The sequence below is a fragment of the Symsagittifera roscoffensis genome, chromosome 4 (genome assembly GCF_963678635.1).
Source record: "Symsagittifera roscoffensis chromosome 4, txSymRosc1.1, whole genome shotgun sequence".
Classification (NCBI taxonomy): Eukaryota; Metazoa; Xenacoelomorpha; order Acoela; family Convolutidae; genus Symsagittifera; species Symsagittifera roscoffensis.
The window spans coordinates 11844995-11860527 of record NC_087065.1 but is presented as its reverse complement, the minus strand read 5'-3'; the positions used below and the strand labels follow the sequence as shown (position 1 = coordinate 11860527).

Below are 15533 nucleotides of genomic sequence, written 5' to 3'. Positions count from 1 at the left end.
CAATTGATTGCGTGCTATAAACACATCATCTATCTACTTGCGTTTGCTGACGTCTTTTTGTAAAGTTTATTCGTTTTTGCTGGGGGGAGATAGCTCAATTGGTCATTACGGGGCGGAGATTGCTCAATTGATCCGAATCAACATTGAAATTTTGATGCTGGAATTCAAAAAAAAAATCTTTTTACCACGTTTTTTAGAATCACAAAGAGGAAAGAACCTTTAGTTTAAATGCTTTTTGCGCAAAATAAGGTAACTCAACCCAACATTATAAGCAGTTGAGTGATATACGATAAAAAAAATCATTTCCGACATAACTCAGCTGCAATTACTAGTCTAAAAACGGCATATACATGCTTGTAATCTTTTGAATACTTTGGAACAATTTTGGAGGTCAAAAACAAATCCGGTTTTGACTTACAAAATGAACGAAAATCCACTTGCAAAATTGGGTTTTTCTAGAGCAAATTTAGTTTAAAAAAAAATAAAATTTGCCCGTGTTCCTATAAATTAGCACGCACTCAGCAGCTATTTCAATGAGACTGCTGGGTTAAAAGCAACGCCTTGAATGTTCCGACTGCCTTTTAAAGTCTCTAGAATAGTCCTCGGTTTGAAAAAATTTCAAAAATGGATGCTTAATTTTCCTTACTTTTGAAAAGTAATTCCCCACACTGCGTAAAGTACAAAGTGATATTCCGAATATAGCTATATAGAGTAGACCAAGTAGCATTCTTCAATTAAAAACAATCTATTGCGCGTTAATCACCCCTAATTGCCAATCTTTAAGCCCTCTTAACTTTAAGAAAAAGGTGAAAAATCTTATAAATTTGAGCTTAAAGCAACAAAATCTTTCGGTTGATATATAAAAAAATTCTGTCAACAAATCCTAATTAAAAAGTATAAGTCTGTCTGGAGAAAAAATCACTCGAGCACAAATATTCCGGGCCTCATGCACTATACGGCTAAAAATCAAAATGTCCACATCTTTTTTGTTCAAATTCAACCTCGAAATAATAAGGATGAATCTGATTGCTTTTTAGTGTTTAATTAGCCAAAAAACAAGGACCGGCATTCAACTAAAATTTCCAGCAGATAAATTTTATTCTGCTGAATTTTACCTCATTTTACTAGATTTGTCTCGTCTGATACAATGAATTGTCTGAGTACAGCATAAATGTTAGCTCAAAATATAAAAATACTAATTTTGCGCCGTTTTGTGCATTAGACCCTATATTCCGTCACTATCTTCAAAAAAAATCGTAACAGCAAATTGATACGTAATGTTCCTAGATCGGTAGGAAAACTTGAGGACACATTTTTTAGTCACTTTTAGTAATTGCAATAGTAAAATAACTTCCAAAACTGTTCTAAAAATTGTTAAAAGTTGAAACTATATACACAGAGGCGAAGCTTCACTTCACAATACGCGACAGAAAGAGCTTAGAAGACCGGACGAAATTAAGAAAAAATGCTTAAAAAGATGAAAAAAGCCCTCGAACTTTAGACCTACAGATTTAAAAGCTACTATCACCACGATGCATCCACTGTCTCTTAGTCTCTTCAAACACTAGTCAGAAATAAAGCGGATGAACACATGCAATAAAATTGATATTCTAAGCTACAAAAGTGCCACAAAATTTGAGCACTAAATTATGCGAGTTCAGTTGGCAAAAAATGCTCGTAATAACACTACGCTCGCAAGGTCGTTATGTACACAAACAGATCAGTTATTCTGACTGGTGTTTATTAGCTTAGGAAATTAGACAAGCAAATTAGACGACCTGAAAGTTAAAGACTCTAGACTATAACTTACATGCAAATTCCGTGAAATTTATTTACAGAATCAATTCATCTGTTGCTTGAGTAAACACTGGTTGTCTAACCACAAATCTGCTTATAAATGTTTATTTGTGTAACTTAAGCATTTCAAAACGTAATTTGTTTTTGTTCCGACATTCGATACGAAAGTGACGGAATATTTGTGCTCGAAATGGGTTTTTTTCTTCAGACAAATTTCGGCTTTTTAACTAGCCATTTTTGACGATATCTTTTTATATCATTCGAAAGCTATTGTTGTCCTGAGCTCAAACTTGAAAAGATTTTTCACCTGTGGTCATTTTTCGTAAAGTTATGGGGGTTTAAAGATTGCCATTTTGGCCAATTTGGGACAATTAACGCGCAATATATTTCGCACTATTAACGCGTAAGCGGAGAGTTAATCCGTCTTAAAATCGTTCCAAATTGGTTGAAAGAAGCTTATTTGCCATAATTGATTTGTTACAAGGAGCGAAATCTATCCTTTTGTACTTAATATGGCGTGTAGGGGGATGATTTTCAAAAAAAATTTCAAATTTTAGAGAAAAAAAAACTTTTTCAATTGTTTTGATACATTTATTTTTTTTGGATGTTATTACTGCTCCATAAAACCTTAAAAGGCAGTCGGAATATTCAGGGCTTCGCCTTGGTACGAGCAGACTTGTTTCGATTTATTGTTTTCTAATTAACTCACAATAATAATTTTGAGCAGTTCTGAGACCATAGAGTCTATTTGTTTTTGTGTAATCTCATTCTCAAGAAAAAATGTTGATGTTCTTATCGGGGGTTGAGAATTTAGACGATAAGCAAATTAGACGGAGGTACTTGAAAGGAAATTGGGCGATTTTGCTAAATTGCACTTCGAAAGTGAAAATAGACGAAAGTGAGAGAAATCAAAACGGTTTGCCGACAAAATGCATGAGAAAAACAAAATTATTTGCAGACAAGTTAAATTTCGTTGGCCGAAAATTTTTTAAGTCAATCCTGCAAAATTTATTCAATTCAAAGCTCTCCTGTAATATTCGGATTCGACATTTTATGTTCATTTAAACTAATTGTTTTGACATTTATGTTCTTTTTGTATTTGTGAAACTTGACTCTAAGAAAAAATTTTGTCTAAAATGCCAGATCTGTAAAGAACAAATTTCGCCTAATTTCCTTTTTGTAGCATCCGTCTATTTTGCTTATGGTCTAATTTCCCAGGCCCCGTTCTTATCGTTTAACTTCACAAACAGTTATCGTCTAAATTTATTTACTGTCATCTAATTTGCTTATCGTCTAATTTCCAAGGCCCCATTCTGACTACAGCTCTCTTGCATGCCAGTGTATTTATTTATTTTCCACGCAAATTCACCTAATACAAATACATGTCAGATGGAGTCAAGTGAAATGTCATATTTATATCCGAATATTTTGAATCAAAATGCAATGATTCGAAATGCAATTAATAATAAAAAGCAAGAAATATTGCAATTAAAATACCATTTTTGATGCATTCTAATTTCAAAATAAAAATTCAACACAGTAAAAAAATAGGCCACAATATTATTTTCGTAATTTAATAAAGGTATTTTAACTTGTTCTGAAGCTTAAATTCAAACCATACCAAACACAAAAATATCTATATTTAAAAAAAAGGAAGTGTCAACTTTTTTTGAACTGTGCCACAGGGAGAGCAATCGCAAATTGTTTTCTATTTTCGGCAGAGTGATCAGTTTTTTGAAAAATAATATTTGACGCCAGTGGAAAAACCTGTGGCACCAGACGAAGTGCTCGAAGTGCGTGTTTTTTTTCTTCAGACAAATTTCGGCTTTTTAACTAGCCATTTTTGACAAAATCTTTTTATATCATTCGAAAGCTCTTGTTGTCCTGAGCTCAAATTTGAAAATATTTTTCACCTGTGGTCATTTTTCGTAAAGTTATGGGGGTTTAAAGATTGCCATTTTGGGACAAATAACGCGCAATATAATTCGCACTATTAACGCGTAAGCGGAGAGTTAATCCGTCTTAAAATCGTTCCAAATTGGTTGAAAGAAGCTTATTTGCCATAATTGATTTGTTACAAGGAGCGAAATCTATCCTTTTGTACTTAATATGGCGTGTAGGGGGATGATTTTCAAAAAAAATTTCAAATTTTAGAGAAAAAAAAACTTTTTCAATTGTTTTGATACATTTATTTTTTTTGGATGTTATTACTGCTCCATAAAACCTTAAAAGGCAGTCGGAATATTCAGGGCTTCGCCTTGGTACGAGCAGACTTGTTTCGATTTATTGTTTTCTAATTAACTCACAATAATAATTTTGATCAGTTCTGAGACCATAGAGTCTATTTGTTTTTGTGTAATCTCATTCTCAAGAAAAAATGTTGATGTTCTTATCGGGGGTTGAGAATTTAGACGATAAGCAAATTAGACGGAGGTACTTGAAAGGAAATTGGGCGATTTTGCTAAATTGCACTTCGAAAGTGAAAATAGACGAAAGTGAGAGAAATCAAAACGGTTTGCCGACAAAATGCATGAGAAAAACAAAATTATTTGCAGACAAGTTAAATTTCGTTGGCCGAAAATTTTTTAAGTCAATCCTGCAAAATTTATTCAATTCAAAGCTCTCCTGTAATATTCGGATTCGACATTTTATGTTCATTTAAACTAATTGTTTTGACATTTATGTTCTTTTTGTATTTGTGAAACTTGACTCTAAGAAAAAATTTTGTCTAAAATGCCAGATCTGTTAAGAACAAATTTCGCCTAATTTCCTTTTTGTAGCATCCGTCTATTTTGCTTATGGTCTAATTTCCTAGGCCCCGTTCTTATCGTTTAACTTCACAAAGAGTTATCGTCTAAATTTATTTACTGTCATCTAATTTGCTTATCGTCTAATTTCCAAGGCCCCATTCTGACTACAGCTCTCTTGCATGCCAGTGTATTTATTTATTTTCCACGCAAATTCACCTAATACAAATACATGTCAGATGGAGTCAAGTGAAATGTCATATTTATATCCGAATATTTTGAATCAAAATGCAATGATTCGAAATGCAATAAATAATGAAAAGCAAGAAATAATGCAATTAAATACCATTTTTGATGCATTCTAATTTCAAAATAAAAAATCAACACAGTAAAAAAAAATAGGCCGCAATATTATTTTCGTAATTTAATAAAGGTATTTTAACTTGTTCTGAAGCTTAAATTCAAACCATACCAAACACAAAAATATCTATATTTAAAAAAAAGGAAGTGTCAACTTTTTTTGAACTGTGCCACAGGGAGAGCAATCGCAAATTGTTTTCTATTTTCGGCAGAGTGATCAGTTTTTTGAAAAATAATATTTGACGCCAGTGGAAAAACCTGTGGCACCAGACGAAGTGCTCGAAGTGGGTGTTTTTTTTCTTCAGACAAATTTCGGCTTTTTAACTAGCCATTTTTGACGAAATCTTTTTATATCATTCGAAAGCTATTGTTGTCCTGAGCTCAAAATTGAAAAGATTTTCACCTGTGGTCATTTTTTGTAAAGTTATGGGGGTTTAAAGATTGCCATTTTGGGACAAATAACGCGCAATATATTTCGCACTATTAACGCGTAAGCGGAGAGTTAATCCGTCTTAAAATCGTTCCAAATTTGTTGAAAGAAGCTTATTTGCCATAATTGATTTGTTACAAGGAGCGAAATCTATCCTTTTGTACTTAATATGGCGTGTAGGGGGATGATTTTCAAAAAAAATTTCAAATTTTAGAGAAAAAAAAACTTTTTCAATTGTTTTGATACATTTATTTTTTTTGGATGTTATTACTGCTCCATAAAACCTTAAAAGGCAGTCGGAATATTCAGGGCCTCGCCTTAGTACGAGCAGACTTGTTTCGATTTATTGTTTTCTAATTAACTCACAATAATAATTTTGATCAGTTCTGAGACCATAGAGTCTATTTGTTTTTGTGTAATCTCATTCTCAAGAAAAAATGTTGATGTTCTTATCGGGGGTTGAGAATTTAGACGATAAGCAAATTAGACGGAGGTACTTGAAAGGAAATTGGGCGATTTTGCTAAATTGCACTTCGAAAGTGAAAATAGACGAAAGTGAGAGAAATCAAAACGGTTTGCCGACAAAATGCATGAGAAAAACAAAATTATTTGCAGACAAGTTAAATTTCGTTGGCCGAAAATTTTTTAAGTCAATCCTGCAAAATTTATTCAATTCAAAGCTCTCCTGTAATATTCGGATTCGACATTTTATGTTCATTTAAACTAATTGTTTTGACATTTATGTTCTTTTTGTATTTGTGAAACTTGACTCTAAGAAAAAATTTTGTCTAAAATGCCAGATCTGTAAAGAACAAATTTCGCCTAATTTCCTTTTTGTAGCATTCGTCTATTTTGCTTATGGTCTAATTTCCTAGGCCCCGTTCTTATCGTTTAACTTCACAAAGAGTTATCGTCTAAATTTATTTACTGTCATCTAATTTGCTTATCGTCTAATTTCCAAGGCCCCATTCTGACTACAGCTCTCTTGCATGCCTGTGTATTTATTTATTTTCCACGCAAATTCACCTAATACAAATACATGTCAGATGGAGTCAAGTCAAATGTCATATTTACATCCGAATATTTTGAATCAAAATGCAATGATTCGAAATGCAATAAATAATGAAAAGCAAGAAATAATGCAATTAAATACCATTTTTGATGCATTCTAATTTCAAAATAAAAAATCAACACAGTAAAAAAAAATAGGCCGCAATATTATTTTCGTAATTTAATGAAGGTATTTTAACTTGTTCTGAAGCTTAAATTCAAACCATCCCAAACACAAAAATATCTATATTTAAAAAAAAGGAAGTGTCAACTTTTTTTGAACTGTGCGACAGGGAGAGCAATCGCAAATTGTTTTCTATTTTCGGCAGAGTGATCAATTTTTTGAAAAATGGTATTTGAAGCCAGTGGAAAACCTGTGGCACCAGACGGTACTAGTTGACTGTGTGCCAGTCGGTCATATTCGGAAGTTTGACCTTGAGAGAAGCAAAAAACACTTGATTTTGGAGTGAAATTTAGTTTTTCAAAATTTCGAATGGAACCTGTCATGCACGATTTTCTCGCGATAACTGAAAATCAGAAAAGAGAAGTCAGAACGTTCGAGTGAAAAACGCGGGAAAGTTGCAAGACAAATCGGTAGGAAATTGCTATTCGCAATTTCCATCATAGTGAACAAGAGTAGAGCTGTCCCATCTGAAATAGAGGACAGAGTATTCCCGAGAGAACAATTATTTGAGCTGGACCAGAGTGAACCTTCGACGGAAAGGTGGACAACTTGAGTGTCCCAATGGTTCACGAGAAACTATATCCTAGAGTTAAGACTTGTCCTTGTTATTGAAACTGACTAACATTAAAACTCATTTAGTTACATTATTTAATTCTTGAGTTAATTACCGACTGAAGTACTTCCCCTTCTTGAGTGTGCTACAATGTGAGTACTAATTTAAAATTTCTCGAGTGTATTTTATGATAGTTATGTTGAGATAAGGCGAGTTTTAGGTTGATCCATCTGAAATGGATCAAAGTTCCACTGTCTAATAAAAAGTAACTTAACGGATTGTTCCAACCCGGTTTTTAATGGCGTTCATGTATTTTGGGTATCTAGAGACCTAAGTATGGGGACGTTTCTAATTCTAGAGTGGGGGGATATTTTAGTAGTAGCCTTTAAGCTGTAACGGGTCGTAGTCTCATGTCACAAGCGAACCGAATTGGCTCCGACTGATTTGAGGTACAAAAACACAAGAGATAGTGTCCCTGACTCTTGAGCCAATGGTTATAGGGCCTATTTTTCTTAAGCCTCATGTGTGACTGCAGTAGACGAATGATACATAGTGTTTTTATGGCGCTCCTGGGTGTTTACGACATCAAGACTACGGAGTCGAACCCACTTGAGACAGCTTCGGGCTGAATGCCCATTCTAGAGTACCGGCGGTACGGTTCGACAGGAACGTGCAAACCTTCCGGTTGTACCGTGATAGCTTTTTAAGAAAACTCAAGAAAACTTCCTGGTACGCTCTCCGAACGAGGCTTAGCTAACCGAGTAAAGGGGGGCAACTAGGGGGACAAAAACACGAGCAAAAAGACAAAAAGCGAAACAAAAACCATAAAACGAAAAAAGACAGTGACTTTGACACCAGATTAGTTGGATCAAACCTTTATATTAATTAAATAGTATACCCATACTGTTTTACAAGTTCGATCGTTTCGATCAACCTAGCAATTTAACCCAGTAACCTCAATAAAGAGCCCGAGTGTGGGGCGTTGTCAAGGGTTTTTAGATAGCTTGGAACTTAGCTGGACAACAAGGAGACTTGACTGGAAGAGGTGACCAGCCGAGTGGGAAAGTGGTTCAGGAGCACTTGAGCTGAACCAATAGGAGACTTGACTGGAAGAGGTGACCAGCCGAGTGGGAAAGTGGTTCAGGAGCACTTGAGCTGAACCAATAGGAGACTTGACTGGAAGAGGTGACCAGCCGAGTGGGAAAGTGGTTCAGGAGCACTTGAGCTGAACCAATAGGAGACTGGACTGGAACAGGTGACCAGTCGAGTGGGAAAGCAGCCAAGAAGGATTTGGCAATTCTCGAGTTCTCAAGTTGGGCAGAACGGGTATCGTTAAAATCCACATTACATTATAGGAGATAAGTGTAAAATAGGATAAGCGACATCCCCCGGTTTTGAGGAACGTTTTTACTTGAGCAGGCCTGGAGACAGGTCTACGGTTTTCTCTTGAGAGGTTTAGCACCCGGCGCTTAAGGTAATTTTAGGCTTAAGAAGGGGGGCTAAAAAGGGGGGAGGTTAGAAGGGGGGCTGGTTAAGTTAGAGGTTGGCGGTTGTAAATTGTAAAAAGGGGGAAATTAGAGTAACTAATTAGTCGACATCGTTGATTTAGTTACATTAGTCATTTACACGCGTTGGTCATAGGAAGCGGATATCCAAAATTGGAATTAGGTTAAGGTAGGTACCCTGGTCGGATCGGTAGGGGGGAACGGACATAGACAGTTTTTGTGATACCCCAGAAGATCGCTAGCAGGGGGGAAGGAAACGCGTGGCAATTAGGTACAAGACATTTTTTTCGATAGAAGGTAGACATTTGTCACCTTTGAAGTTAAGGTGGGCTCATCTTTCTGTTTTTATTACTTTTTCTTGCTTAGATTTTTGTTGCATTTTGGTGAGGATTTGTGTTAAAATTTTGTACGAACAGGTGATCACAAGATACCTGCGCACAGGTTTTGGTCTCAAGTTACTTGGAACATTGAAATAGAGGTAGCCAAAAAGAGAAATAAGAAAAAGGGGGGTCAGCATTTGGTTTTTAAGAGAGGATTTTGGGAAAATTTTACTAGAGCTTGAGTGGTGGTACAAGGTACGGCGAATCAAGAAGTCCCCATAACGAAGAGGAAAGAAGTCCCACCACCCAGACACTTGTCAACAGTCTTGGGACAGTGCCGAAGAAGTCTTAGGACAGAGCAGTCTGGGGACAGTCTTGGGACAGTACAGTCTTGGGACAGTGGTCTTGGGACAGGGTCTTGGGACAGGGTCTTTTTTTTTTAAGAAACTTTTTTTCTTTTCCTCTCGAAAGATTTTATTCTTAGAATAGGATTGTGTATATAGTAAAAATGTAAATAAGAGGAATTGTAAATAGAAATAATGAGGCGGAGCAGGGTACCGGTAGCTGAAAAAAGACCTGCCGAAGCAAAGTATAATTCGTCGCTACGTAAAACAACATCAATGGGTCCGAAGATAACAAAGAAGAGCTTTTCAGTTAATATGGTCAGCACAAGGAGTACAAAGGAGAGAGCAAGAGAGGGCATGGAAGGGGAACGACTAGAACCCACCATCGAGATTGATCTAGAGACACCTGATCAAAGTGTTGATGAAACAAGGAAAATAGCGACGGAGTCAACTCCAATGCCCAATGCAGAAGAACCAAACTCGAAACCCATAGAATTCTCACCAATAGACAACGTGGAAGATGCAATAGGCAACACCGAAGAAACGGTGAAAGAAGACTCAAGTAAAAAAGACATCTTTTACAGAAAGGTTGGCGATGATGGTCGGAATAAAAACGAAAGAGAACGTGACTGAAGAACCAAAAGCTGAAAGAGCACGAACATTTGGAACAGTGAGCACGAAGACGACAGAAGCCAATCCGAGAGAGGAACAAACTAGAGCAGAAGCGACGGCCGAAGAAAAACCGACGGCTGACCATGAAGAGGCTACTCTTGAGCTAGGTGACTTGATGGCGAAACTGAATCAGATCGACAAAAAGCTGAAGCACAGCGAAGAGGACAGAGAAGTGATAAGAAAAGAATTAAGATACAACAAAAACGAGTATCTGGATAGTTATTTTAACCTGGCCAAGGCAACAGAAGAGAGACTCAAGGAGATGTCAGATAATGTAGAAACCACCAATGTAGAACGAGATAAGAACATCAAAAAAGATTTGCAACAGTTAAAAAACCGATATGATGATGTCAACAGCCAATTAGGTAGCCTGGAAAAGAGAATGGACACAATGAGCAAAAATCAGGCCGAGAGTTCGTGTGCAATACAGGCGAAATTGGATGCAATCTTGAGTAATTCTACCTCACAAGAAAGACCGGCAGCGGATCGCACGCAAGGCACCAGAGTTGACTTTGTGGAACCACAAAGGAACAAACGGCAATCGACACCGTTGCCCTTAACCCGGGATACGGTGAGCATAGCACCAACAGCTGCTAAAACAATCATGAAGAATGGAATGTCAAGTACAACGACTGGTCCGGGGGACTCAACAGCTAACAGCAACGCAGGTCCGGATGCTATGACATGGGCAAACACTTGGGAGATGATGAACAGGACTCTAGAGGCCTTCGCCACGAGGAACACTAACTCGAGCGATAGGAGAGATGGGAAATCAAGAAAAACATTCAAGAAGCCAAAAGAATTCAAAGACGACTCAGATGGATGCATTGACACGTGGGTGGAAGTGATGAGATTACATCTAGAGCAAGACAACTTGAACGATGAAAGACAAGCATGCACAGCCATACTCAGCAATTTAGAAGGCACAGCATTAAAATGCGTGGTTGCGAAGAAAGAAGAAGAACGCGATACCGCGGACAAGATCTTCGAGATATTGCTGAATCGATTCGGGTCAGGCATGAAGGGTCACCAAGCGATGATGCGATTTGAAAAGAGAAGGCAGAGGGACGACGAGTCAATAGATCGGTTCCTAGATGATCTCGAGAGCTTGAGAAGAAGGAGTGACCCAGAGGAGTCGACAAACAGAAGAAACTTTAGCATTGCCTCGAAGTTCATTGATGGGGTAAAAAGTGACGACTTAAGGACAATGTTAGCAACATACTACACATTGTCGAAAGACAGCGCACCAACCCCAGAAGAAATGAGACAGAAATCAAGGGAATACATGCTGATGAAACCCAAGAAATACTCGTATTCAGAAAACAGGAACACGCAAGGGGGAAGTCAACCGCAGAGGTCGTCATGGTACAAACCTAGAGATGACATGGACAAGCGCAGATCATGCGCGAACTGCGGGTCGGCGGATCACCACGTGGCTGACTGCACAACATACAAACAAGGCATGAAGAGTCTAGGATATGCACCAGATGAGGAGGACATGAGCCAGATGGAGGAACACGAGTACTATAGTGGCTTAATCATCAAGATAGGCGCAAGATGCTTCTTCTGTAACCAGGAGGGGCACTTCCGAATGGATTGTCCCTTGTTCTGGGAAGCGGTCAAGGACCAGAGTCACCCTAAACATAAGTTGGCATTAGCGGCGGTGCAGAATCAGCGGAACAGGCAAAACGAATTTGAATCGAGGAACTTAGGAGCACCAAGCACGGAATTGCCGACGAAGACAGTGAAAGCTGTATCACATGTTAATGATGCCATAGAATCCGCGGCAGGGAACTCTCTAGAGATAAATTATGAGAAAGCGGCGACGGAAGCAATTGCCAAAGTGAAACAGGATCTGGCTGCGAAAGAAATAGAGCAACGACTAAAGCTGGAGATAGAAAGACAGAATTTTAACGAAGCATTAACCGGATCGAAACAAATACCAGAGGCTATACCAGGCTCAACAAAGACCGGGAATTGCAATACTGTGAAAATGGTGACAGGTAAACCTTTTGGCATATCGAAGATCGGGGCAAGGATAATGTCGATAATCACAGTGGGCGGCCACGAGGTAACCAGAAACTTGAGCGAGCCGAGCGACCAGACGATAATGCACATTGACGTGTATGCAGACTATTTGAGTGGTATAAGCCCACAAACGACTTCTAGAGCACTGAGAGCACTACTCATGAGAGGGGCAGCAAGTCGGTACGTGTTGATAGCAGATATACTGAAGCTTACGGTCCACACGAGGTGATGCTAAATATAGATGGGATCAACATCTATACCAAAACGATGATAACATGTGACGAAGACCTAATTGGACAAATCTACGTAGGGAAAGAAGAATTGAAAGTGAGATCGATTGGACACTGCGCCATGCTTGAGGAAGATGCAATGCACATCGGGACGGAGGCAGATGTGACAGGGCACGTGCTGGATATAAGTGGCAAAAAGACTCAGTTGCGTGGGTTGCTTGACACGGGAGCAGTCTTGAGCGTTATACCAATCGAAACTTGGGAGAAGATGGGCTTTGACAAAGGTGACTTGATAGACTCGAGAATACGGCTGTCAGCTGCAAACAAAGGGGCCCTACGGGTGCTGGGCAGGACGCCGATAATAGCCCTCAATTTGGGGGAACGTAACCTGTGGATGAGCTTTATCGTGGTAGAAAACCTAGATGAATCTGACCAATTCATTTTGGGCAGAGACTTCATCAGGAATTTCGACGTAACGATTGATTTAAATAACGCAATGTTCAGGATACGGAACCCGGATAGGAGGTACGCAATCAAACCGGTAAATTTAATAATGGCAAATGAAAACAAAGCACCGGTATTCTTGAGTAGGAGGGTGAGGCTAAAAGCTAATGAAGCGGCAATCGTAAGTTTGAGGATGAAAAATTACAATGAACTAAGTGACAACAAGCAAGTGTGCATAGTTCCGAATCCTAATAGTCAAAGTGCTGCTGTTTTAGGAAGATCATTTTCGATAACGAAGAGCGGCCTCTGCGTCAGTGTCTTGTTGAATACCCTTGATATACCGATCACGATACAAAGAGGGAGGAAACTGGGATATGCTTTACCGGTTAAAACTCGATATGAAACAATTGAGAATTCAAAACAAAATGAAGTTGTTGATTGTCCCAATCACAGGGACAAAATTTGTATCTTGAGACGATTGCAGAAAATAAAAGATTCTTCAGGTCTTATTAAATCACTTAAGTCAGAAACGGATGATGGTCTTTCGAGCTGTTCAAACTTTCCAGAGCGACCCACACTAGATGAAATGCAAAATGAAAAACCGGTCCTGCCGGAGATTGAACATTTGAGGGGCAAACTGAAAGATGAACAGCTCGAAGCCATCAAGGACGTACTGGAGCGGAACGAGGAAGTTTTTTCGAGGCATAAGGCGGATATCGGGTGTTGTAATTTCGTTGAGCATGAAATAGAACTTGAGGAAAACGCGGTACCACACAGGGAGGGGGCGAGGCGCATGACCCCACACAAATCGGACGCGTGTAGAAAAGAGATCGAGACGTTACTAGAGTATGATATGATAGAACCATCCAAGTCACCGTGGGCGTGTGGAGTAGTGATGGCCAAAAAGAAAGGCGACCAGTTGAGGTTTTGTTGTGACTTTCGATACCTGAACTCCGTCACGGTGAAGGATGCCTATCCCATACCTAGGATTGATGAGAGCCTCTCAAGTTAGGTGATGCAAAATTTTTTACGACTCTTGATTTAGGCTCGGCCTTTTGGCAAGTACCACTAAGGAAGCAGGACAGGGACAAGACAGGGTTTGCCTGCGAGTTGGGTCTGTTTCAATGGAAACGGATGCCGTTTGGACTTTGCAATGCCACAGCCACGTTTCAGCGGTTGATGGCACACGCGCTGATAGGCGTAACGAAGAAGTATGGCAACCTGGTAATGTTCTACGTGGATGACGTGGTAATAGCGACGCCAACACTGGAAGACCACATTGAGAGACTAGACGAAGTGTTTGCATGCATGAAGAGGTCGGGGCTAAAGTTTAAACCATCAAAGTGCGAGATACTCAAGGACTCAATAAAATACTTGGGCAGGATGGTAGACAAGCACGGCATCAGACCTGATACGGACGCCGTGGAAGCAGTCCTGACCTGGAAATCACCGAAGACAGAGCACCAGTTGATGAGCTTCCTGGGTTTCGCTAACTATTATAGAGAGTTCATCAAAGGCTATGCAGACAAGGTATACCCGATGCAACAATTAATGAGACACAAGGGCAAGAAGTTCACGTGGAACAACGCAGCAGAAGAGTCATTCCAGAGGATAAAGAAAGAGCTATGTGAGGCACCAGTACTGGGTATGCCGACTGAGAAAGGGATGTACGTGCTGGACACGGATGCGTCGGTAGTCGCGATTTCTGGGATTCTCCACCAAGAACAAGGATGGAATGGGAAGACAGTCTTGAGACCAATAGCGTACGGGAGCAAAGTCCTGAGTGACACGGAAATGAAGTACGGAGCACCGAAAGCTGAGATGTTCGCGGTGGTTACCTTTGTCGAGAAATACAGGGCATACCTGGGCAGTGAGCCATTCAAGTTGCGAGTCGACAACAGAGCACTGAGCTGGCTGAAAACGTACTCAATGGACCAAAGTTACATTGGGAGGTGGATAGTTCGGCTGGACGGATACAACATGATAATTGAGCATAGAACGCGAGATAAACATCAGAATGCCGACAGCTTGAGTAAGAAGACGGAGTTCTATGAGAGACAAGAGCAAAGAGAAGCAGACAGACCTGAAATCAAAGATGGCTTCTCATTCATGGACAAGGAAACGTACGACAGTCTTCCACTCACGAGATGGCTGGACAAGTCAGGCAAACCGATAGAAGATCATCCTGAATTGCCTAAAGAGCCTCCAGAGAAGACCATCTTGAGGAAGAGCAAGAGGATTCCGATTGAGATTATACTCAAGTCGAAGATCGTGAAGGAGACGCTCAAGGCAAAAGGCTATGATCTTAACCAGGTGGAAGCAGGAACTGCACAGATAGATGATGACTTAATGAGGTTGCTCGAGAAACTATCAGATGATAAGGCCGTGATCCAGGAGAAGGGTCAAGAGAAACCGGAATTCACTATACTTCGGAGAAAAGAGACAGTGAACGATACTGACTCATCAAGAGGAAGCGTCACTGACAGCAAAGATGTCGTGCGGTCACTAGTTGACAAAATCCCCGAAGACATTCTGGAGCAGACCAAGGTTAGGAAAAAGAAAGTGACGTTCAAGGAAGATACTGAACACCTGGGACTAGGTCAAGAGTCCGGGGAGTGTTCCAGGTTTACGGAAGAAGGAACCGGAGAAGGAAAATTGTCCGGGGAGCGTGAAGGGTGGAATGAAGACTCGGATGAGAGCAGCGAAAACCAAGACAGTCTGTGCATGATACTGGCGGAAGAGAAGACAAGGCACCACGACAGGGAGTTACAGACGGATCCATCTTCAGGAACATACAACATGGACATACAGGAGATGCGAGGTGGTGAGGAACTTGAGAAAATGGCGGTCGCAAGGAAACCATTCAGGG

At 39.6% G+C, this 15533-nt stretch overlaps 2 protein-coding genes across 2 annotated transcripts in view; both read left to right on the top strand.

Annotated features, from left to right (window-relative positions):
- The window catches only part of LOC134845160 (mucin-19-like), a 581930-nt gene that overhangs the window by 94713 nt on the left and 471684 nt on the right, over nucleotides 1–15533 (top strand). The gene's annotated exons all lie outside the window — the stretch shown is intronic.
- LOC134845161 (ubiquitin-like-conjugating enzyme ATG3) overlaps nucleotides 1–15533 on the top strand; it is a 426844-nt gene that overhangs the window by 94704 nt on the left and 316607 nt on the right. The window lies entirely within an intron of this gene.